The sequence below is a fragment of the Macaca fascicularis genome, chromosome 7 (assembly GCF_037993035.2).
Source record: "Macaca fascicularis isolate 582-1 chromosome 7, T2T-MFA8v1.1".
Classification (NCBI taxonomy): Eukaryota; Metazoa; Chordata; class Mammalia; order Primates; family Cercopithecidae; genus Macaca; species Macaca fascicularis.
In genome coordinates this window covers 168,882,483-168,905,000 of record NC_088381.1, presented here as the reverse complement: position 1 = coordinate 168,905,000, position 22,518 = coordinate 168,882,483, and the positions used below count along the sequence as shown (strand labels likewise).

The following is a 22,518-nucleotide window of genomic DNA, read 5'->3' as shown; positions in this document are numbered from 1 at the left end:
GGGCAACTGGCGAACCACTCACAATTGGCAAATCACCGGCAATTAGCAAGCCTTGGGCAACTGTGAACCTCGGGCAACTGTGAGCCACGGGCAGCTGGTGAGCCACAGGCAACTGGTGAGCCGCGGGCAACTGCGAGCCGCGGGCAACTGGCGAGCCGCGGGCAATCGGCGAGCCGCGGGCAACTGGCAAGCCGTGGGCAACTGGCAAGCCACGGGTAACAGGCAAGCCCCAGCCCAGTGAGCAAAGTCATTTCTCACAGATCCACAAACTCTTAGCAATTCCAGCCTGGGGTGTAAACAATGACCCAGTTCGCAAGATGGGGTGCCCACCCTCTACTTGGGGAAGCAGAGCAGCTAGCACTCTTGGGGTGAAGCTAAAGGTGTCAAATCTCAGAGACCCCAAAATTCTCAGACCCCAAATAACTCAGACCCAGACCTGAAACAGGTTTCATTCTCAGGGAAGATCAAGCCAGCTGCCAGGTACATTTGCCGGCCTCCTCGGGTGACAGTCATTTACATAACAAGCAGCGCCAGGTGGGGGTAGCCCCATCCCTGATGTTCAAGAGTGTTCAATTTGGTTTTCTCCTTCTTTCTTTTCTTTCTTTCTTTTTTTTTTAATTTAGTCTTTTAAACTCTACCCTATCTTACTCTTCTTAAAAAACAGGGTGTCCAGGCCAGGTGCAGTGGCTCACGCCTGTAATCCCAGCACTTTGGGAGGCTGATGTGGGTGAATCACGAGGTCAGGAGATCGAGACCGACCTGGCTAACACGGTGAAACCCCGTCTCTACTAAAAATTAGCCAGGCATGGTGGCGGGTGCCTGTAGTCCCAGCTACTCGGGAGGTTGAGGCAGGACAATGGCGTGAACCAAGGAGGTGGAGCTTGCAGTGAGCTGAGATCGTGCCACTGCATTCCAGCCTGGGCAACAGAGACTCCATCTGAAAAAAAACAAAACAAAACAGGGTGTCCTTAGGCAGGCTGTAAGGAACAGAATTTACAGAATTCATCTTGGGGTGGCAGGGAAGATGGTTGTTGCTTTTCCTATCCTGCCTCATCCCACACGAGATGGCCTCAGAGTGGACACAAGACATTAAGGAGCTACCCGGGCAAAGTTCGCCTGGTTCACCTGTCCGCCCAACACATGAAGAAAAGCTAGTGTAGTGTGGTCGCCCAAGCCCCAGCTGCAGATCAGGGATTTTGTGGTTCTAAAGGGGAATGGGTACCAAAACACTTATACAATTCATAGTGTTTTCAGTAACTATATCATGAAATTCATTCCATTTATTCAGTACAACAATGCAAGGAAATGGGTCTTCCGTTCTCCAGTTTTACAGAACACCAGACTGGCTGGCACCTCTCGCTCACTCAGCAGGTCAGGGTTGCAAAAACCATCAAGGAAAAGAACTGGGGTCACGGGTGGGCTATCGACAAGAGAACTGGGTTTTTGGGATCTTCAGAACGGTTTCCCTAAGCCAGGATGAAGGTCTGGGGCAATTCCTACTGCAGAATTTCAGCAAATACTCGAAAGGGTGCAAAAAGTTCCCCGGGGATTAGTGGTTGGCATTATTTCACGCAGATACCCAGCAATGATAACCTGTGGATCTGAGAATCTCAGAGACGCATTAAGTTGCAAACCAGGGTGAAGTGTGGTGAACCGCAGTGAACGATAGTGCAGAGAACTGCCTGTAGCAAAGAAGGGCCAGGAAGCCTAGCGGGTCAGGGCAGCTCAGATCCTTTGTAGCAAATTAAAGTGTATCAGTGAACCGCGGGCAAATGGCGAACCGCGGGCTACCGGGAACCCAGTTCAGTGGTAGGACTATGTGCTCTCTTGTCCAAGGAGTAGTTAGCATCTTGGCATGAAGCTGCAGATGCCAAATCTCCTCAAATACCCCAAAACTCAATTCCTTGGTCCCCAGAGAAGAAAAGAAGAGAGGAGGACAACAAGTCTCCCTCAGGGCGGAGGGGACCAGGAGAGCGCTTTGCTAGCCCCAGAGCGCAGGCTTCAGGAAGATAAAGACATTTGCAAAACAGTAAGAGGAGTGGGAATCCTCCTCTGAAATTCGGTGGGCTTTTTAGCATTCCTCTTCTTAAAGGAACATCCCCTGCAGGCTTTAAAGAGCTGCTGGAAGGGTGAAATTTACCAAGGTCATCCCAGGGAAGGGTTGTTGTTGCTGTTCTAGTCCTCTCATTCCAGGTAGGAGACACACAGAGCAAACCCTGGACAGTTGGGTGTGGGTGAGGAAAGCCTTTCTGGTGACACCAGTCCCCTAGATCAGGGGAACAGCCACACACCACTCCAAGGATCAGAGATGAATGAACGCCTGACAATTCATGGTGAACTGAGGGCACAAACCACAGTCTGAGCCAGACATGGTGGCTCGCACCTGTGATCCCAGCTACTCGAAAGGCTGACACAGAAGGATCCGTTGAGGCCAGGAGTTCAAGGCCAGCCTCAGCAACATTACAAGACCCCATCTGGGAAAAAAAAAAAGGCAGCAGCAAAACACAGTCTGGCAGCAGTGGAGCAGGGAGAAAAGAAGAACCCAGGGAATGTCATTGTACCCACACGGTTACAGTGTTCCAGACCGCGGGCCACTGGCGAACCATGCGCCACTGGCGAACCATGCACCACTGGCGAATCATGGTAGGAGGAAAATAGCCTCTCACAGACCTGAAAACTTTGTGATCCCCTATTTAGGATCTGGGGCATGAAATCCTCACTTCCTAGTCACCTAGTAGCCAGTAGCCCAATCTTGCTCCTGGGCTCAGTGCTGTTGGAGGTCTCGAGGGGTCCTGCATACGTCAAATTACATCAAAAATGCGGAACTCGATTCTACAGTCCCTAGGGCCAAAAACACAAAAGAGGAGTGTACTCTTCCCCAGGGGAGGAGCCCATTCTCATTCCATAGGGGCGCTTTGCCAGTTCCAGTGCTCAGGCCCCCAGCTGACAGAGCTATTTGCAAGGCAGCAGGAGAGCAGAAGGTAATTCCTTGGGCTGTTGATCTTTTCCAACCCTGTGGGGTTTCCCTTCTTAAAGGAGCCGAATATCTCCAGACAGGCTCTCAAGGGTGGTTCGGGATTGAAATTTGCCAAGTTCAAAGTGGGAGCAAGTACTAAGCATATTTATCTTGTTCTTGCCCGGGGCCTGAAGGGCAAAGCTCTTTGGGATCATGGAGGAACGTTTCCCTAAGTATGGGCAAAGTCTGCCAGCAATCCCAAACCCCATTCCCAGCCAGTAAGCAAATGAATGAAACACAATGTAGCTCCTAGGATGTTGATGCCAGCACTATAAGGGGCACGGGTACCCTCCTGCAGTCAACTGATGCAGAGAGTCAACGCACATAGCCACTCGAGATCACTGGGTACCAAAGCCCTGCCAGGCATGGGAACCAGGAGACCACAACACCATGAATAGTGGCGAGAAGCAAGCGTGCCAGTGACCGGTGGGCCGAGTGAGCCCGGCACTCCGCGGCATGTTACAGGGCAAACCGCAACACTGCAGGTTGGGTCTCTGCCCTCTATCTCAGCAGCCTTAGGGTGACCCTAAAGTCTGACTCCACAGCCCCCAGGGTTGCACTTAAGAAGGGGTTGGAGCTGGGCAGGCCTCCCATCGTGATCACTTACCTTCTCAACCCCACCACCTTCGGACATTTTCAAGCTAGCACGATCAGGTTAGAGGGGTGGAAAATGAATTCTGCTTGTTTCTCTTCGTCTTTTTTTTTTTTTTTTTCTGAGATGGAGTTTTGCTCTCGTTCCCCAGGCTGGAGTGCAATGGCGCGATCTCAGCTCACCGCAACCTCCGCCTCCCGGGTTCAAGCGATTCTCCTGTCTCAGCCTCCTGAGTAACTGGGATTATAGGCATGCACCACCACGCTCAGCTAATTTTGTATTTTTAGTAGAGATGGGGTTTCTCCATGTTGGTCAGGCTAGTCTCGAACGCCCAACCTCAAGTGATTCGCCCCCCTCGGCCTCCCAAAGTGATGGGATTACAGGCATGAACCACTGCAGCCGATCTTCTCTTCTTTTATTATTATTATTATTTTGTTTTTGAGACAGAGTCTCACTCTGTCACTCAGGCTGGAGTGCAGTGGCGCCATCTCAGCTCACTGCGGCCTCCTCCTCCCAGGTTTGAGCGATTCTTTTGCCTCCGCCCCCCAAGTAGCTGGGATTACAAGTGCCTGTCATCATGCCCAGCTAATTCTTGTATTTTTTGGTGGAGATGGGGTTTCACCATTTAGCCAGGCTGGTCTCAAACTCCTGACCTCAGGGGATCCACCTGCCTCGGCCTCCTGAAGTGCTGGGATTACAGGCGTGAGCCACGCGCTCAGCCTAATTTTTGTATTTTTGTAGAAATGGGGTTCCGCCATGTTGGCCAGGCTGGTCTTGAACTCCTGACCTCCAGGTGATCCACCCGCCTCAGCCTCCCGAAGGGCTGGGATTACAGGCATAAGCCAGCACACCCAGCCAGTGCTTCTCTCCTTAAAGCAACAGCCAGGAGCCACTCCTCACACCAAAGACCACCACCCCCAGGGCATTTTGCTTCCATTCACTTCCTGCTAAGCCAGCACCACCCCTGCCCCAGGCTGGGAGAGGAGCTCAGAGGATTGGATAGCTAGGCCGGCTCAACACTGTCTCCTGGGGGCTGGGGAGGCATCCACCCAACTCTACTGTGAGGATTGCTCTTCAGGGATCCCCAGCTTGCCAGATCGTTGCCAGCTCTTTAATTCGCTGAGATCTCAGGGGGAATTGACCTGACATTTATTTCGCTGCATCCTCACATGAGTCCCTGGAGGTGTATATTTTTTATTCTCCAATATTATAGGTGACTAACTAGAAAAGCTGCCGGGTACGGTGGCTCTGGCATGGTGGCTCACACCTGTAATCCCAGCAGTTTGGGAGGCCGAGGCAGGAGGATCACCTGAGGTCAGGAGTTTGAGACCAGCCTGGCCAACATGGTGAAACCCTGTCTCTACTAAAAATACAAAAAATAGGCATGTGGTGGCACATGCCTGTAATCCCAGCTACTCCGGAGGCTGAAGCAGGAGAATCACTTGAACCTGGGAGGCGAAGGTTGCAGTCAACCGAGATCGTGCCACTGCACTCCAGCCTAGGTGACAAAGCGAGACTCAGTCTCAAAAAAGAAAAGAAAAGAAGTGAAGTCACTTGACTTCTTCCACTGGCAGCGCTAAGCTTAGATCCCAGTCCTGTGACAGTCCCAGGCCTCTGTGTGCTGCTGAAAAGGCAACTTTTGGGGTGCAAAATCCCCCATCACACAACCGTGGAGACAGGGCTGGGGAGGGCAGCTGCAAGGAGCTTCTCAACATTCGACGTGGAGGTTGCGGGCTCAGGGACCACAAGCCCTTGCTGGAGAAAGGAGTTTGGGGGCAGGGGCTTGGCAGATCCAGAGCACTTAAATATTCTAGTAGGAATTTGGCCCGGAAAGTTCTTGATGACTGAAAATTCCACTCAGAGACTTAGGTGTGCCATTAGGATGCAGGCAGGGTCTCCCTGGAGGACTTGGTAAGGGATTCTGACGCATGGAAGATGCCAGGAGCCAGGATTTGATGAGTGACAAACTGAGGGGCCCAACAGCTCCCTGTGGACGACTGAGGGAAAGGATCCTGGTGGCAGAAGTGCCGTCCTTTTTCGTACACAGCCTCAACGGTCCCCAAAGCCACCCTGACGTTCCCTGGAGCCCCGTCGCATGTAATTCTCCCAACAGCCCAATCAGGGAACTGTCATAATATTTTAACCTTTAAGACAATTACAGGAATAATTCTTGTTTCCTATTAAAAAAAAAAAAAAAAAAAAAAAAAAGAGAGAGACAAGAAGAAAAGAGAAAACACAAAATAAAAACCAAAGAATGCGATGATCTGTGACTGTGAGAAGTGTGGTTTCCGAGCCTCTTTCTAAACTCTCTCCCCGTTCTGCTTCCTTGGGGGAGCCCTGTCACAGGCGGTTGGGTTCCTGGTATTTCAGAAGACAGTCCTGGAAGAGAGGGCTTCTCCATAGAGCTCAATGTCACCCCTGAGGGCTGGGAGACATGCTCGGTTTTCAGCTGCCCCCAGCTCTAACAGGCCTAGGGGTGTCCTTGTGGCCTGAGGGGAAGACCAGGGAAGATGCGGGCAGATTCACCTTTGTGTCTTGCGAAGCCATCCCTCCCTGACCAGCTCTACGGAGAAGGTAAATTACAGACAGCATGGAGTAAAAGCTGAACCCCAAAAAAGATTGGGGGCATTTGTTGACTTTGAGAGATGCACTTTCCTTTGAATGCAAGCTCACCTCGCCTGAACACCTTCTCTTTTCAAATGCAAAGGTGTGAGATGAATACGTGATGAGCCCTCCTGGGGCCCGAACTGGATGGAATGTTCCCCAGAGTGGTAGCCTCAGTACCACAAAGTCCAAGGAGCAGGTTTGTTGGTTTCCCTTGAACAGAGGAGGTGCTGAAAGGCCGCTGTGTGATGCAGCAGGAAGATGCCAGTCCCGGGGACCTGTGTCCCAGCTCTGTTCTTTCTTGTGGGTCACGTGGCATGGACTGGAAGAGGCCTGGAAAAAAAAAAAGGGACTTCATTCACCTTCCTCCCTGGGCGTGCTTCTCACCTCCCATGGGGTCTCCCCTTCACCACCCAACTTCATGTCCCTCCTCATCCCTAGGGCTCCACCGTGGGTAGATGGTCCACGGATGCAAGCAAGACGGCTTCCCCGTCAGGTCCAGGGGAGCGCCTGGCGGCCCCTGCCTTCCAAGGAGGACCAGGAAGCCGTTTATCAGGGAGACCTGCAGAGCGCAGGGCCAAGCTCGGCCCCACAGCTTTCCTTGGGTCACCGAGGGAAGGTTGGCAGCCATGCCAGGGCCAGCACCCAGGGGTCAGGGAGGGCATGGGAAGCAGGAACACAATGCCTGTCACCACCCAGTGGTGTGGCCCACACACAGGGCTGGCCAGTGTCCTCAAGACTGGAAGGAGAAGGTAACAGAGGAAACGCTTGTTGGGGCTCTCTCTGTGCAGGGTAGGAGCAGCCCCTGAGGGAGGTGTCAGGGAGAAAGGAGGGTGCCTCAGAAGGAAGGTGCACCCAGGGGCAGCCCAGAGATGGCTGAGCAAGCACCTTCGTCCTAAGCCCTGTGCAGGGGGACAGCTTGGATCTAGCAGTGCAGGCCGCTGCATGCAGCTCCAAGGACACGTGTCCCATTTTGTTTCCTGCCTGGGCCAGGGGCCTCCCTAGTCCTAGGTCAGCACAGCCAACCAAGAGGACAGGAGATGCGGAGCAAGCAAAAGTCAGGGAGCCAGGAAGCCACTTCCCAAGAAGCCACTTCCCCGGATGCCCTCCACGCTGTCCTCATACCCGTAGAAAGACAGCTCGGCTGGGATGTCCTTTTTCCACAGCCTCCCAGCCAGGGCCCTCCCCGCCAATCTTCCCCACAGGCCAGGCACAAGCTCTGGACGGAACCATCTCTCCTTCAGGCCTCACAATAGTGCTGCAATTTTATTTATTTTTAATTAATTATATATTTAGTTACTTTTGTATAGAGATAGGGTTTTGCCATGTTGCCCAGGCTGGTCTCAAACTCCTACCCTCAAGCCGTCCTCCCACCTTGGCCTGTCAAAGTGCTGGGATTACAGGTGTGAGTCACTGTGCCAGCCTCTGTTATTTTAATTTCATTTCTCATGTGCTTCGTCCCGGCTATCAGAGAGCTGGACCGCAGAGAATCCTGTGAGTAAAAAGCGAAGGTAGCTTCCTCTGTGGGCAGGACACTCCAGCTGGAACTACTGACAGTAACAGGTGTTTACTGGTCCACACCAGAGGGAGATGGGCGGGGAATGGGCTTCTGGATCTAGCAAACTCTGCTGTTTTCTTATTTGTTGGTGGCTCCAGGGCATAGCCTTCGGCCCTGTAGCCAGCCACGGGGCCGCCCCACAGGTTCCCTTTCCCACGGAGACGTTCTCTGCCAATAAGATTCTCTTGGGTAGGCTCTGTAAGAGCCTTCTAGAGCATTTTCAGGCACGAATGAATGTCAAAGTGATGTGGGTGGAGGATGGAAACTGTGTGTAGAGTTATCTATTGGTATTTCTGGGCACTTCTGTGCCCCACAACACATGCCATCAGCCTCATCTTAGTCCTCTCTTGCTCACCCTGTGGGTCCCACTAAGATTTCCCCAGAGAGGATGAAGGGGACCACAGCCCTCATTCTTCCATCTCCTGGCAAACCCACACTTAGCCAGCTGTGTTCTCCCTCCAGCAGGGCAGGGCGATGCAGTAGCCAAGCCTGAGGTTCTCAGTCCATCATGTAATTACTGAGGGCAAGGAAGACGCCTCCAAGCCTAACTCTCCAGAAGTTAGGTTCACTGGAAACCTGGAGACCTGTTTAACCCCATCCCAGCGGTACCAAAAGGACAAAGGTTTGTAGCTGTATTTTTTAATTTGATGGAGGTAGACTTGGCATACAACAAACTGCCTATATTTAAACTGTACTAAGGAGTCCATTTTGACTTAGGTATACAATCATAGCACCATCACCACGCTCAGGACAGGGAACAGATCATCGTCCCCAGAAGCTGGCCCCCTTTCCTCAGGTGACCGCCCTGCCGCACTGTGTGTCTCTATAGACTCCTTGGAATTTTCCGGAGTTTAATAAAAATGTACTCTTTTGAGCCTGGTTTCTCTCCCCGCACGTTAATTATTTTGAGACGCATCTACATTGTTGCCTACATGAGCAGTTCATTCTTTCCATTCCCGAGAACTCCGTTGTTGGAAAATGCCACCATCTGTTGATCTGTTTACCCGTTGATGGACATTCGGGCTGTTTCCAGTTTGGAGCTATTACAAATAAAGCCGGGGTGACCCTTTGGGTCTCAGTCTTTGCTTGGATATCTGCTTTCATGTCTCATGGGTAATCTTTAGGAGTGGAAGGACTATCATGTATCATTCATTTCTTTTAAAAACTGCCAAATTATTTTCTAAAGTGTCTGCACCATTTTACAACCCCCTCAGTGATATATTACAGTTTCAGTTCCTGCGCGTTTTCACCCACACTTCACAGGGTCAATCTCTGAAATCTGTGTCAGTTTAATAGCTGTGTGATGGGATCTTATCATGGTTTTAATTGACATTTTCCGGTAAAATAATGATGCTGAACAGGTTTTTGTATACTTATTTGCCATCCACGGATCTTCACTGGTGAAGCATATGCTCCAATCTTCTGCCCATTTTTTAAATTGTGGTGTTTGTTTTCTTTCTTTCTTTCTTTCTTTCTTTTTTTTTTTTTTTTTTTTTTTTTTGAGATGGAGTCTTGCTCTGTCACCCAGGCTGGAGTGCAGTGGCCGGATCTCAGCTCACTGCAAGCTCTGCCTCCTGGGTTCAGGCCATTCTCCTGCCTCAGCCTCCCGAGTAGCTGGGACTACAGGCACCCGCCACCTCGCCCGGCTAGTTTTTTTGTATTTTTTAGTAGAGACGGGGTTTCACCGTGTTAGCCACGCTGGTCTCGATCTCCTGACCTCGTGATCCGCCCGTCTCGGCCTCCCAAAGTGCTGGGATTACAGGCTTGAGCCACCGCGCCCGGCCTTCTTTCTTTCTTTTTTATTTTTGACATAAGGTCTCACTTTGTCACCCAGGCTGGAGTGCAGTGGCATGATCATGGCTCACTGAAGACCTGGCACAGTGGCTCATGCCTATAATCCCAGCACTTTGGGAGGCCAAGGTGGGCAGATGACATGAGGCCAGGAGTTTGAGACCAGCTTGGCCAACATGGTAAAAGCCCGACTCTACTAAAAGTACAAAAGTTAGCTGAGTATGGTGTCGCAGGTCTGTAATCTCAGCTACTCAGGAGGCTGAGGCACAAGATTCACTTAAGCGGAGATCATGCAACTGCACTCCAGTCTGAGTGACAGAGTGAGACCCTGTCTCAAAAAAAAAAAAAAGAAAGGCTCACTGCAGCCTTAGCCTCCCAGGCTCAAAGATCTTCCTGCCTCACCCTCCCAAGTAGCAGGGACTACAGGTGCACACCACCATGCCCAGTTAATTTTTGTATTTTTGGGGGACGGGGTTTCGCCATGTTGCCCAGGCTGATCTTGAACTCTTAGACTCAAGTGATCTGCCTACCTGAGTATCCCAAAATGCTGGGATTCCAGCTGTGAGCCACTGTGCCCAGCCTGTTAGTTTTCGTATTATTAAGCTTTAAGAGTCTATATATTCTGGATGAAAGTTCTTTTTCAAATACACACATTGCAAATATTTTCTTTCTTTTTTTTTTTTTTTTTTTGAGACGGAGTCTTGCTCTGTTGCCCAGGCTGGAATGCAGTGGCCAGATCTCAGCTCACTGCAAGTTCTGCCTCCCGAGTTCACACCATTTTCCTGCCTCAGCCTCCCGAGTAGCTGGGACTACAGGTGGCCACCACCACGCCTGGCTAATTTTTTGTATTTTCAGTAGAGAGGGGTTTCACTGTGTTAGCCAGGATGGTCTTGATCTCCTGACCTCGTGATCCGCCTGCCTCAGCCTCCCAAAGTGCTGGAGTTATAGGCATGAGCCACTGCGCCCGGCCCATCATTAAGAAATCTTAAACCAGGGTCACAAAGATTTTCTCCTGTATGTTCATATAGAAGTTTTACCATCTTAGGTTTTACATTTGGGTATATAATGTATTTCGAGGTAAGCTTTGTATTTGTTGTATGGTATGAATTTGGAGTTTGGGGTTTTTTTTGTTATTGTTGTTTTGTTTTGTTTTTTGAGACAGGGTTCCCCTTTGACACCCAGGCTGGAGTGCAGTGGTACGATCTCGGCTCACTGCAGCCTCGACCTCCTGGGCTCAAGTGATCTTCCCACCTCATCCCTGCAAGTAGCTGGAACTACAGGCACACATCACCCACCCGGCTAATATTTTTGTATTTTTTGCCATTTTGCCCAGGCTGGTCTCAAACTCCTGAGCTCAAGTGATCTGCCCACCTCAGCCTCCTGAAGTGCTAGGATTGCAGGCATGAGCCACCACACCACGCTGTTTTTTTTTTTTTTCTTGCATGTGAATATCTAATTGTTCAGTATCATTTGTTGAAAATACTGTCCATTCTTTTCTAATTGCCTTTGCGTGTTTGTCAAAAATTAGGAGTCTTCATGTGTGTAGATCTGTCTCTGTGTTCTCTGTCTTGTCCCATTGATCTGTTTGTCTCTCTTCTTACCAAGACTACACTGTAAAAAATTACCATAGCTTTATAATGAGCCTGGAAATCAGGCTGTATCAGCCTACCAATTTTATTCTTCTTCAGAATTGCTTTGAGTGGCATTATCCTAATAAATAATGAAAATTATTTCTCAGAATTGCTTTGACTATTCTGGGTCTTTTTGCATTGCCATATGAATTCTAGAACCAACTTAGAATGAGTTTATCAATTTTTATTTTTTTTTTATTTTTTTTATTTTTTATTTTTTTGAGACGGAGTCTCACGCTGTTGCCCAGGCTGGAGTGCAGTGGCGCGATCTCGGCTCACTGCAAGCTCCGCCTCCCGGGTTCCCGCCATTCTCCTGCCTCAGCCTCCTGAGTAGCTGGGACTACAGGCGCCCGCCACCGCGCCCGGCTAATTTTTTGTATTTTTAGTAGAGACGGGGTTTCACTGTGGTCTCGATCTCCTGACCTTGTGATCCGCCCGCCTCGGCCTCCCAAAGTGCTGGGATTACAGGCTTGAGCCACCGCGCCCGGCCCAATTTTTATTTTTAAAAGCCCTGCTGGGATTTCGATTGGAATTGTGTTGATTTGTAGAATAGTTTGAGGAGAAATGACATCTTACTAACATTAAGGCATCCAGCCCATGAACAAAGTGTATTTCTCTATTTACATCTTTAATTTCTCTCAGCAATGTTTTATAGTTTTTCTTGTACAGACCTTTCATATCTCTCATCAGATTTATCCCTAAGTATTTCATGTACTTTTATATTATTGGCATTTTTTTGTTTCAAGTTCTGATTATTTGTTACTAATATGTAGAAATGCAATTGGTTTTTTTTTATATTCATCTTGTATCCTGCAATCTTGCTAAACTCACTTATTGATTCGAGGAGCTTTGTTGTAATAGATTCCATGAGATTTCCAACATAGATGATCATGCCATCTGCAAATAAAGTGTTACTGCTTTCTTTTCAATTGAATGCCTTTCATTTCTTTCTCTTTTTTTTTTTTTTTTTTTTTTTTGAGACGGAGTCTCGCTCTGTCGCCCAGGCTGGAGTGCAGTGGCCAGATCTCAGCTCACTGCAAGCTCCGCCTCCCGGGTTTACGCCATTCTCCTGCCTCAGCCTTCTGAGTAGCTGGGACTACAGGCTCCCGCCACCTCGCCAGGCTAGTGTTTTTTTTGTATTTTTTTAGTAGAGACAGGGTTTCACTGTGTTAGCCAGATGGTCTCGATCTCCTGACCTCGTGATCCGCCCGTCTCGGCCTCCCAAAGTGCTGGGATTACAGGCTTGAGCCACCATTTATTTCTTTTTTTTTTGAGACGGAGTCTCGCTCTGTCGCCCAGGCTGGAGTGCAGTGGCCGGATCTCAGCTCACTGCAAGCTCCGCCTCCCGGGTTTACGCCATTCTCCTGCCTCAGCCTCCCGAGTAGCTGGGACTACAGGCGCCCGCCACCACGCCCGGCTAGTTTTTTGTATTTTTAGTAGAGACAGGGTTTCACCATGTTAGCCAGGATGGTCTCGATCTCCTGACTTCGTGATCCACCCGCCTCGGCCTCCCAAAGTACTGGGATTACAGGCTTGAGCCACCGCGCCCGGCCTGAGCCACCATTTATTTCTTTATCTTTTTTTTTTCTTGTGCCTGTTTTCTCATCTGTCTCATTGGTGCCATTGCACCAGAACAGTGTTGAACATTTTTTTTTTTTTTTTTTTTTTTGAGACGGAGTCTCGCTGTGTCGCCCAGGCTGGAGTGCAGTGGCCGGATCTCAGCTCACTGCAAGCTCTGCCTCCCGGGTTTTTACGCCATTCTCCTGCCTCAGCCTCCCGAGTAGCCGGGACTACAGGCGCCCGCCACCTCGCCCGGCTAGTTTTTTGTATTTTTTAGTAGAGACGGGGTTTCACCGTGTTAGCCAGGATGGTCTCGAACTCCTGACCTCGTGATCCACCCGTCTCGGCCTCCCAAAGTGCTGGGATTACAGGCTTGAGCCACCGCGCCCGGCCACAGTGTTGAACATTAAGTGGTGAAAGCAGATATCCTTGTCTTGTTATTCTTCTCAAAGGGAGAGCATTCAGTCTTTCACCACTAAGTCTGATGCAAGCTATATGATTTTTGCACATTGAGGAAGTTCTCTTTTATTCCTAGTTGGAGAGGGCATTTCTTAGAAATGAACGTTGAATTTCATTAAATGCATTTTCTATGACCATTAAGATGATTACATGGTTTTTCTTTTTTTTTTTTGTTTTGAGGCGGAGTCTCGCTCTGTCCCCCTGGCTGGAGTGCAGTGGCGGGATCTCGGCTCACTGCAAGCTCCGCCTCCCAGGTTCCCACCATTCTCCTGCCTCAGCCTCCCGAGTAGCTGGGACTACAGGCACCCGCCACCGCGCCTGGCTAATTTTTTGTATTTTTAGTAGAGACAGGGTTTCACCATGTTAGCCAGGATGGTCTCGATCTCCTGACCTTGTGATCCGCCCGTCTCGGCCTCCCAAAGTGCTGGGATTACAGGCGTGAGTGGTTTTTCTTTTTTAATGCATTAACATGGTGAATTACATTGATGGATATTCTTCTTTTTTCTTTTTTGAGACGAGATCTCACTCCATCACTCAGGCTGGAGTGCAGTGGCACAATCTCGGCTCACTGCAACCTCCACCTCCTGCCTGGGCTCAAGCAATCCTCCCATCTCAGCCTCCCGAGTAGTTGGGAACACAGGTATGCACCACCACACCCGGCTAATTTTTTTCTATTTTTAGTAGAGACAGGGTCTCACTGTTTTGCCCACGTTGGTCTTGAACTCCTGTGCTCAAGCAGTCCTTCCACCTCGGCCTCCCAAAGTGCTGTGATTACAGGAGTGAGTCACTGCACCTGGCCACATTGATGACGGATTTTCAAATGTTAAACCAATTCTGTATTCTTTTTTTTTTTTTTTTTTCTTTTGAGACGAGTCTTGCTCTGTCACCCAGACTGGAGTGCAGTGGCCGGATCTCAGCTCACTGCAAGCTCCGCCTCCCGAGTTCACGCCTTTCTCCTGCCTCAGCCTCCCAAGTAGCTGGGACTACAGGCGCCCGCCACCACGCCTGGCTAGTTTTTTGTATTTTTTAGTAGAGACGGGGTTTCACCATGTTAGCCAGGATGGTCTCGATCTCCTGACCTCGTGATCCACCCGTCTCGGCCTCCCAAAGTGCTGGGATTACAGGCTTGAGCCACCGCGCCCAGCCTTCTGTATTCTTAAAATACCACATTTGATAATAAATCTTTTTCATATTATATATTTTTGATTCAATTTGTTAAAATTTGCTAAAGATTTTTGTGTCTATGTTAATAAGAGATAGTGGTCTACAGCTTTCTTTTTTCATAATAACTTTATCTGGTTTTCATAAAACCAGGTTAATGCTGGCCTCTTAGAATAAGTTAGAATGCATTCCCTCCTCTTGAATCCTCTAAATAGTTTTTGTAGAATTGGAATTATTTCTTCCTTAAATGTTTGGTAGAATTTACTATCAGAGCCATCTGGGCCTGGAATTTTCTCTGTGGGAAAGTTTCTTTTTTACTTTAATTTTTATTTTTAGGGACAGACTCTTGCCCTGTTGCCCAGGCTAGAGTATAGTGGCAGAATCATAGTTCACTGCAGCTTCAACCTGTTGGGCTCGAGTGATTGTCCTGCCTCAGCGTACCAAGTAGCTGGGACTACAGGCATGTGCCACAATGCGAGGCTAATTTTTTTTTTTTTTTTTTTTGTACAGATGGAGTCTTGCTGTGTTCTCCAGGCTGGTCTTGAACTCCTGGCCTCAAGCAATCCTGCCACCTGGGCCTCCTAAAATGTTTGCATTACAGGCGTGAGCCACCATGCCAGGCCTTCTGGTGGAAAGTTTCTAACAACAATTTTTTTTCATGTACATACAACTATTTAGGTGATCTGTGTCTACCTGAATGAGCTTTCATAGTGTGTGTGTATGTTTTGTTTTTGTTTTTGTTTTTGTTTTGAGACAGTTTCACTCTTGTTGCCCAGGCTGAAGTGCAATGACATGATCTCGGCTCACTGCAGCCTACGCCTCCCAGGTTCAAGCATCTCCTGCCTCAGCCTCCCGAGCAGCTGGGATTACAGGCAGGCACCACCACGCCCAGCTAATTTTGTATTTTTAGTAGAGATGGAGTTTCTCCTTGTTGGTCAGGCTGATCTCAAACTCCCAACCTCAGGTGACCCACCCACCTCAGCCTCCTAAAGTACTGGGATTACAGGTATGAGCCACTGCAGCTGGCGTATAGTGTGTTTTTTTAAAAGAAATTTAAGAATGTCTGCCTTTGTACAACTTAAGAGACATCCCACAAATTCTATGTTTTTTGTTTGATTGTTTTGTTTTGAGATGGAGCCTTGCTCTGTCGCCTGGGCTAGAGTGCAATGGCACAATTTCAACTCACTGCAACCTCTGCCTCCCAGGTTCAAGCAATTCTCCTGCCTCAGCCTCCCGAGTAGCTAGGATTACAGGTGCCCACCACCACACCTGGCTAATTTTGTATTTTTAGTAGAGATGGGGTTTCATCATGTTGATTAGGCTGGTCTCGAACTCCTGACCTTAGGTGATCCGCCTGCCTCGGGCTCCCAAAGTGCTGGGATTACAGGCGTGAGGCACCGCAACCGGCCTCTATGTTGTATTTTAACTTTTATTCAGTGCGAAATACTTTCTGCTTTCTCTTTTTATTCCTCTTTGACTCATGAGTTATTTAGAAATGTGTTATTTAGTTCCCAAGTGCTTGGGAATTTCCCAGACATCTGTCTGTTATTGATTTCTAATTTCATTCCACTGTGGTCAGAGAATATACTTTGTGTGACTTGTATCCTTTTAAATATACTGAGACTTATTTGATGACGCAGAATATGATCTATCTTTATAAATGTTCCATGTACGCTTGAACGGAATTTGTATGCTGCTGTTGTTGGGAGGAGTGTTCTATAAATGTCAGTCAGGTCAAGTTGGCTGATAGTGTTATTCAAGTGTGCTATATCCTTGTTCCATCAAGTTTTGAAAAAGGGATATTGAAATATCCAACTCTAATTGCAGACTTGGCAATTTCTCCTTGCAGCTCTCCCAGACTTTATTTCATGTATTTTGCAGCTCTGTTATTAGAAACAGAGCTATCTGGGGCCGGGCACGGTGGCTCACACCTGTAATCCCAGCACTTTGGGAGGCCGAGGCAGGCGTATCATGAGGTCAGGAGATCAAGACCATCCTGGCTAACCCGGTGAAACCCCGTCTCTACTAAAAATACAAAAAATTGGCCAAGCGTGGTGGCGGGCACCTGTGGTCCCAGCTACTCGGGAGGCTGAGGCAGGAGAATGGCGTAAACCCGGGAGGTGGAGCTTGCAGTGAGCTGAGATCACACCGCTGGACTCCAGCCTGGGTGGCAGAGCGAGACTCCATCTCAAAAAAAAAAAAAAAGAAAGAAACAGAGCTATGTGGGGTTGCTGTGTCCTCTGGATTAATGACCTCTTTATCACTATAAAATGAACTTTTTTAGCACTGGTGATACTCTTTGCTCTGAAAACTACCAGTCTAATATTGATATAGCCACTCCAACTTTCTTTTGATGTGCACTATCATGGTTTATCTTTTTCCATGCTTTTACTTTTTTTTTTTTTTTTTGAGCTGGAGTCTTGCTCTGTTGCCCAGGCTGGAGTGCAATGGTATGTTCTCGGCTCACTGAAACCTCTGCCTCTTGGGTTCAAGCAATTCTCCTGCCTCAGCCTCCTGAGTAGCTGGGATTACAGGGGCATGCCACCACACCCAGCTAAAATTTTTGTATTTTTAGTAGAGACAGGGTTTCTGCATGTTGGTCAGGGTGGTCTGAAGCTCCTGATCTCAGGTGATCCACCCTCCTTGAGCTCCCAAAATTCTGGGATTACAGGCACGAGGCACTGCACCCGGTCTCATCCTTTTACTTTTAACCTATTTGTGTCTTTATCCCAGAGGGGCATTTGCTGTAGGCAGCACTGGGTCTTGCTTATCTATGAATGGGAGCGTTTATCAATTTAATGTGATTATCAACTTTAGCTAAGTTTAAGCCTATTGTCTTACTATTTTTTTTCTTTCTTTCTTTCTTTTTTTTGAGACAGAGTTTTGCTCTTAATGCCCAGGCTAGAGTGCAATGGCACAATCTCAGCTCACTGCAACCTCCACCTTCTGGTTTCAAGCGAGTCTCCTGCCTCAGCCTCCCAAGTTGCTGGGATTACAGGCGCCCGCCACGATGCCCAGCGAAGTTTTTTGTATTTTTAGTAAAGATGGGGTTTCACCATGTTGGTCAGGCTGGTCTCGAACTGCTGACCTCATGATCCACCCACTTCAGCCTCCCAAAGTGCTGGGATTACAGGCATGAGCCGCCACGTCCAGCCCCCTTACTATTTATTTTCTATCCTACCACTCTGTTTTCTTTCTCCTCTTTTTCTGCATTCTTGGGACTACTTTTTATTTTTTATTATACCAGTTTATCTTTTTGTGGGTTTTTTTTTTTTTTTTTTGAGATGGAGTCTCGCTCTGTCGCCCAAGCTGGAGTGCAGTGGCGCGATCCTGGCTCACTGCAAGCTCCGCCTCCTGGGTTCACGCCATTCTCCTGCCCCAACCTCTCGAGTAGCTGGGACTACAGGCGCCCGCCACCACGCCTGGCTCATTTTTTGTATTTTTAGGAGAGACGGGGTTTCACCGTGGTCTTGATCTCCTGACCTTGTGATCCGCCCGCCTCGGCCTCCCAAAGTGCTGGGATTACAGGCATGAGCCACCGAGCCTGGCCTTTGTGGGCTTATTAGCGAGAATTCGGTTTCTTTATTTTTGTCATTGCTTTAACATTTACCGTCTACCTCCAAGTCATATACTGCTTCACCTGCAGTATGAGAGCCTTCCATTTCTCCACTCCCAATCTCTATGCTACTGTTACACATTTTACTTATATATTGTAAACCGTACGATGCACTGTCAACATTTTTGTTTGAACTGTCAATTATCTTTTAAAGAAACTTAAAGAATAAAAAAAGTGGGCCGGGCGCGGTGGCTCAAGCCTGTAATCCCTGCACTTTGGGAGGCCGAGACGGGCGGATCACGAGGTCAGGAGATCGAGACCATCCTGGCTAACATGGTGAAACCCCGTCTCTACTAAAAAATACAAAAAACTAGTCGGGCGCGGTGGCGGGCGCCTGTAGTCCCGGATACTCGGGAGGCTGAGGCAGGAGAATGGCGTGAACCCGGGAGGCGGAGCTTGCAGTGAGCTGAGATCCAGCCACTGCACTCCAGCCTGGGAGACAGAGCGAGACTCCGTCTCAAAAAAAAAAAAATAAATAAATAAATAAAAAAATAAAAATAAAAAAAGTGAACATTTACTCATATAGTTGCCATGTTTGGTGTTCTTTCTTTGTGTAGATCCGTAGTTCCGTCTAATACCACTTTGTTTATGCTTGACAGATTTCTTTGACATTTCTTGAGGTGCGGATCTGTTGGTGATAAAACTCTTTCAGCTTTCGATGGTCTCTAAAAGGCTTTATTTCACCTTTGTTTTTTTCACGATATTTTCACTGGGGCTAGAATTCTAGGTTGACAGTTCTTTTCTTTCAGTGCTTCAAAGATTGTTGCCCCTCTATCTTCTTGTTTGTGTTGTTTCAAACAAGAAATCTGCCTTAATCCTTATCTTTGTTTCTCTGTACATACCATGTCTTTTTTCTTCTGGCTGCGTTTAAGACTTTTTTTTCTTTACTACTGGTTTTGAGCCTTGGTCATTTTCTTTCTTGTTCTTGTGCTTAGGGTTCATTGAGTTCCTTGGATCTGAGGGTTTATAGTTTTCATCAAATTTGGAAAAATTTTAGCTACTACTCCTTCAAATATTTTTTCTGTCCCCGCTGCTCTCTCTCCTGTTTCAGGCTCTTGAGTCACCTCTGCATTAGGCTGCTTGAAATCATCCCACAACTCTCGATGCCATTTTAACTTTTTGGATTGTTTTCCCTATCTGCATGTTTTATTTTGTGTAGTGTCTGTTGGTAAATCTTCAAACTCACTAAGCTTTTCTTCTGCAGTATGTACTCTGCCAATGGTCTCGCTTCGTGTAATTTTCACCTCACGTATTTCATTTCTAGAAGTCCAGTTCAGTTCTTTTGTAATATCTTCTGTGTCTCTGCTTAACTTTTTGAACATATGAGAGACAGTTCTCTTTTTTTTTTTTTTCTTTCTTTCTTTTTGAGACAGAGCTGGCTCTGTCACCCAGGCTGCAGTGCAGTGGTGCAATCTTGGCTCACTGCAACCTCCACCTCCTGGGTTCAAGCGATTCTCATGCCTCAGCCTCCGAAGGGATTACAGGCATGCGCCACCACATCCGGCCAGTTTTTTGTATTTTTAGTAGAGGTGGGGTTTCACCATGTTGGCCAAGCTGGTCTTGAACTCCTGACCTCAGGTGATCCACCCACCTCAGCCCCCCAAAGTGCTGGGATTACAGGCGTGAGCCACCGCGCCCGGCCAGGGAGACAGTCTTGTTTTTACCATTCATTAGGTCTGAAGCAGCATTTAATCTGGGGTTCATTGTTTCCGCCATGGAGGCCCTCACTTCTTGAGAAACCTCTCCAATGCCCTGTGAGGATGAGCATTTCCAGGCCGCTTGGTGGAAATGGACACTAGTCCCCGCCCTACCTAAACGTTGGACACTGGTCCCCCTAGTCTTTCTGGACAGTTTATTTTTTTCTTTCTTTCTTTCTTTTTTCTTTCTTTCTTTTCTTCTTTTCTTTTTTTTTTTTTTTTTTTTTTTTTTTTTTTTTTGAGACAGAGTCTTACTCTGTTGCCCAGGCTGGAGTGCAGTGACATGATCTTAGCTCAGTGCAACCTCTGTCTCCCAGGTTCAAGCCATTCTCCTGCCTCAGCCTCCTGAGTAGCTGGGATTACAGGCGCCCACCACCACGCCTGGCTAATTTTTGTATTTTTGTGGAGATGGAGTTTCTACAAAAATACATGCTCATGAACTGATCAGGCCTCTGCTGGATCCTTGAGGGGGACCCCCTGTCGTTCACCAGGGCTTCTCTCCGTGCAGCTCTTTTTCTCCCCAGGACTCTGCCCTGAGAGCAGTAGCTGCCTCAGTCTCCGGAGACTCTCAGCTGTGTCTCCTGAACTCAGGAAATCCTCAGGCAGTATACTGCCTGCAGTTTCCATCCCTGAGCCACAGCCTCGTGTCTCACCCAGGGAAGTAAGCCGGGGCAGTGGCAGGACTCACTCATGTTTTTACCTTTCCATAACGTCCAGTGTCCTGAGCCAGGTCCATCTGTTCCATCTAGTGGTGGTGGTTGCTTCTCACACACGTAGCTGTTCCCTGCAACTTCGTCCCGACCAGAAATGGGAATTCAGCAGCCACATTGCTGAGACATCTTCTCACCTCCCCAGTGCCCACCCTGACCAGCACCCCCTGCCCCCGACCTGCCAACTTTAATTATCTGTATTCCATGTAGCCTGACAAAAAGGATGGAACCTGCCAGCGGGGGGTCTCCCATTGTTTGGCTGTACAAACAGCCCCCTGACTTTCTCCAGAAAACCAAGAAACAGTCCAGGCATGGCATCTAAGGTGGTATGGAGGGTCACAAGCACTCGAGCCCCAGCTCAGCAAAACTGCCAGGACTCCAGCAAATCATGAAGGCATTCGCCGTGGGGTGGATGCGAGAAGTGTGGGGATGGGACAGGACTAGGAAGACACTGAAGTGTCAAGACTGCAGGGCAGACGCAGTCCCTGAAAAGAGGCTTTGCACAGCGCAGAAGGCAGCAGCTCTGAGGGCACAGACTCGTGGGGAGAATGACAGAGATGTGGAGGGTGGTTCTGCCTTGCAGGATGAAAGTTTCTACCAATTGCTCTTTTTCTTTAGGCAGAAAAAGGAGACCTGCTCTGGAGAGGGGCAGGGTGGGGCCGGGCTCCCTAAGCAAAATCTATTCCTGAATGTCCCTCGTCCTGTGGAGTGGCAGCAAGGCCTGAAACCCCTGGCTTCACCCCGCGGGACCAGGTCAGGACAGCACGGCCAACCCAGGTAGGGCAGGCTGGGCCTCACACAGCATGTACCCAGGCAGGGCCCGGCCATGGTGCCACCAGGGTATCAGTTAATCTCCATAAGACGCTGGCGAGGTGGGTTCTTGGCCCCATTTTACAGATTAGGGGCCAGATTTCCCGAGCTGCTCAGCTGACAGATGGCGGCACACCGAAGGGCCGGCCTGAAGCCAGTATGTGCTCCAGCCGTGGGCCTCCATTTCACTGTCCTTGAGATCTTAAAACCCCTACTCCAGAAATTCCCAGGCTGGGTGGCCTCTAGGGGCATCCTGGCCCCCAGCCCCTGACTTCTGGCCCGTTGCCGTGTGCCCACACAGAGAGGGAGCATGGAAGACCTTTCCGTCTCCCTTCGGGCCTTATAAGTAAAACCCAGCCGCGTTTCCCTCCTGCCATCTGTACCGGTTAATGATAGATTGAGAGGATGCTGGCCTGGCCATGGGTGAGGGTCTGTCCTAAATAGGACATGTCAAGTGCCCAGCAGGATAGCTCTGTGTCCTGGAGTAAGACAGGTGTGGATCTAAAATTGGAGGAGCGGAGGTGGCGCTGACTTTTTCCAATCTTGGTTCACCCATCCCGCGCCTTCAGCAGGGAAGGACCTGACAGGTGGTCCCAGCCCCTGGGCCCATGTGCCTGAATTCCTGTGCTCACAGCAGAGGCCCTAAAATAGACCAGGACATTATACACCACGTCCACAGTGCCCTGCCTCTCCGTGAGGAGGGGCAGGTTTCTGCCTGGAGTCACAGGGGCTAATCCCTGCGCTTCCCCAAGCCTGTGGCGGATGAGGGGAGCCTGGGTGCCAGGCGGGCCTGGCCCTGTGTTTCTGCTCAGCTGCCTGTTCTCTGTGGGTTTGGGGGCAAGTCACCTAAGTCCTCTGAGCCTCATGTTTCTTGTTCATTCCCGTTTTTCTCTGCCCTTCCCTCTTTAGGGCCTGGAGACATGCCTTTCTCCCAATTAAGTGCCTTAATTATTTGCCATCTTCCACATTTCAAAAGTCCCACAGACAGGACTTAATTCTTCCATCGACCCAGAATACCCGGAATTCCGCTATGCGCAAATTCACAATATCCTCTGAAGCCTGCAATTTACTTCTGCCTAAAGCCAGCTGACGAAAACGGGGCAGAGCCGCAGCTGCCTGCGTTTCCTAGCGGAGTACGTGATTCATCATTTTCAGACTTGGGGATCAGGGGGCCGGACAGGGCCTTCGTCTGGTGGGAGGCAGGGCCCAACCTCTGCTGACTGCAGACTGTGCAGTCTGTTATGGCCGATGCTTACAGGAATCCTACAAAAGAGCTCACTGTCCTTGTTTCACGGCTAAGGAGACAGAGACAC

The 22,518-nt window shown here is 49.0% G+C and overlaps 1 long non-coding RNA gene across 2 annotated transcripts in view; it reads right to left on the bottom strand.

Annotated features, from left to right (window-relative positions):
* Positions 1 to 22,518, bottom strand: part of LOC135964451 (uncharacterized) — a 36,832-nt gene that overhangs the window by 2,515 nt on the left and 11,799 nt on the right. Inside the window, exons 1-3 of one of the 2 annotated variants that reach the window (XR_010576892.2) lie at positions 20,386 to 21,574; positions 6,282 to 6,545; positions 1 to 937 (exon numbers count right to left, since the gene is read on the bottom strand). The exon at positions 1 to 937 is cut by the window's left edge and continues 2,515 nt beyond it. This is a non-coding gene — a long non-coding RNA (uncharacterized lncRNA). Of the gene's footprint in view, positions 938 to 6,281; positions 6,546 to 20,385; positions 21,575 to 22,518 lie in introns of those variants that run through there. The other variant, XR_010576891.2, reaches the window with a different exon arrangement.